Source organism: Chiloscyllium punctatum, unplaced genomic scaffold (genome assembly GCF_047496795.1).
Source record: "Chiloscyllium punctatum isolate Juve2018m unplaced genomic scaffold, sChiPun1.3 scaffold_1086, whole genome shotgun sequence".
Taxonomy (NCBI): Eukaryota; Metazoa; Chordata; class Chondrichthyes; order Orectolobiformes; family Hemiscylliidae; genus Chiloscyllium; species Chiloscyllium punctatum.
This window is the reverse complement of record NW_027310820.1, coordinates 22,501-25,000: the sequence shown is the minus strand read 5'-3', so window position 1 is coordinate 25,000 and position 2,500 is coordinate 22,501. Positions and strand designations below refer to the sequence as shown.

At 61.6% G+C, this 2,500-nt stretch overlaps 1 non-coding gene across 1 annotated transcript; it reads left to right on the top strand.

The window, feature by feature from the left end:
- The first annotated feature begins 2,140 nt into the window (after positions 1-2,140).
- On the top strand, positions 2,141-2,294 carry LOC140474589 (5.8S ribosomal RNA). Its single transcript, XR_011959238.1, has one exon. It is a non-coding gene; the product is annotated as a 5.8S ribosomal RNA (ribosomal RNA).
- The last annotated feature ends 206 nt before the right edge of the window (positions 2,295-2,500 follow it).

Here is a 2,500-nt window from a genome sequence, read left to right as displayed (position 1 = left end):
CCTCTGGCGAGGGAGAGACCTTAAGCAAACTCAGAGACAAATCTTGACGGTCGATCACTCGTAAAAATAAAACGTGACAAACTTTGTGTTGGTTCAAGTACGAAAGGATCTCTGTCGGCTTGGGGGTACGCCCGTTTCCGTTTCAACTTGTCTCGCGAGGGTGGTTTCGGGGCCAGCAGGAGAGCTCGTCGGGGTAGCAGGCCCTGCAGCCGTGGTCACCGCCAAACCCCCACAACTCGAGCAAGTGAAAAAAAAAGTAACAGGAGCGAAAGCATCTCTGTCGGCTTGGGGGTACGCCCGTTTCCGTTTCAACTTGTCTCGCGAGGGTGGTTTCGGGGCCAGCAGGAGAGCTCGTCGGGGTAGCAGGCCCTGCAGCCGTGGTCACCGCCAAACCCCCACAACTCGAGCAAGTGAAAAAAAAAAGTAACAAATAAGAAAGGATCGTCGGCTTGGGGGTACGCCCGTTTCCGTTTCAACTTGTCTCGCGAGGGTGGTTTCGGGGCCAGCAGGAGAGCTCGTCGGGGTAGCAGGCCCTGCAGCCGTGGTCACCGCCAAACCCCCACAACTCGAGCAAGTGAAAAAAAAAGTAACAAATAAGAAAGGATCGTCGGCTTGGGGGTACGCCCGTTTCCGTTTCAACTTGTCTCGCGAGGGTGGTTTCGGGGCCAGCAGGAGAGCTCGTCGGGGTAGCAGGCCCTGCAGCCGTGGTCACCGCCAAACCCCCACAACTCGAGCAAGTGAAAAAAAAAAGTAACAAATAAGAAAGGATCTCTGTCGGCTTGGGGGTACGCCCGTTTCCGTTTCAACTTGTCTCGCGAGGGTGGTTTCGGGGCCAGCAGGAGAGCTCGTCGGGGTAGCAGGCCCTGCAGCCGTGGTCACCGCCAAATCCCCACAACTCGAGCAAGTGAAAAAAAAAGTAACAAATAAGAAAGGATCGTCGGCTTGGGGGTACGCCCGTTTCCGTTTCAACTTGTCTCGCGAGGGTGGTTTCGGGGCCAGCAGGAGAGCTCGTCGGGGTAGCAGGCCCTGCAGCCGTGGTCACCGCCAAACCCCCCACAACTGTTGGGCGCCTACCTGCGCGGGGCAGGAGGACACTTTCCGATTTCAAATCTCCGTTTGCCGAGTCCACCCCGAACGCACGCGGGCGGGCGGGTTCGCATCACCCTTCGTCACAAGGGGCGAAGCCCGTTCCACCGTCTCGTCAGTAGTGCCGACCGGTCTGTGATCGACGAGGGGAGCCACACCAGGTCCGGCCCTGCTGCTTGGCGGCACCGCGTCGTCGGGAGCTCGCGACAGACGGAGGGTTTCGGTGTACTCTCCAGCCACGGGAAACGAAGCCGGTGATGCAGGCGCCGGTCTTTCGCTCCCAAATCGGCTGGGTTTACATCGTTGCTATCTAGTCACGCTCCCTTCAAACCCGACGGGGTACCTATTCCCCTCACCCGTCTGTGCGTATACAGCCTCTTTGCACTTGCGGGATGGGGGTGGTGGTTTAAAGACTCTCGAGTTGCCGCCCGTCGGTCTCCGAGCTCCGTGCAGTAGTGATCCCCAGCGAACTGCCAGCAGGGCGAACGAGCGATCCCGCTCTCGGTCGGGGCGCCTGGCGTCGATCGGTGGTCGGTGGCTTGCGGGCAAGCTGCGCTGTGAGTGTGGGAACGAGTATGACGAGCCGTTGCCGCGACTCCCAGTCCACCTCGGCGGTGGCTGGGCCGGGCGGGCGTCTGCTCGGGCGAGTGCCGCCCCCGCCTCCTCGCAGGAAGTCCGCTCGCCGACACGCCGCCACGTGCACGCGTCAGTGACGCTGCCGAACCGATGGCCGGTGCCCGTTCCCGCCTCTGCTTTTCCTAGGGCAAAGCTGCTGCACGCCTCGTGATACTAGGCGGGCGACATGGTGGCGGTGATCCTGCCTCCGTCGCTGCGGTGCGTTGGGGCACGCATCGCCTCTTGGGCGCCCTGTCCTCCTCCCCCCAATAGACGTATGTTTCTGCGGGCCGCACCAGGATGGTGCTCCCCATCGCTTCACGCCACCCTGCTCCGCCCGCACGCCGGCGTGCAGGTGGCTGTAGCTCAAGGTGGGGAGCGTATGTGCGGTCCGGGTCGCTTTCCTCTGGCGAGGGAGAGACCTAAAACAAACTCAGACAACTCTTGACGGTGGATCACTCGGCTCGTGCGTCGATGACGAACGCAGCTAGCTGCGAGAATTAATGTGAATTGCAGGACACATTGATCATCGACACTTTGAACGCACTTTGCGGCCCCGGGTTCTTCCCGGGGCCACGCCTGTCTGAGGGTCGTTTGGCAATCAATCGCACTCGCCTTGGCTGGCGAGAGCGCGGCTGGGGTGTCGCAGAGGACCCGTCCTCTTTGTCCCCCTAAGTTCAGACTCCGGAGCCCTCCGGCGTCGGAGCGCTTGGCCTTTCCCCCCCACCCTGCACATTCCGTTCGTCAGGCTCGACGCCATCCCCCCGCCGGGGAGCGCGGCCTGGCGTCCGTCTGTGTC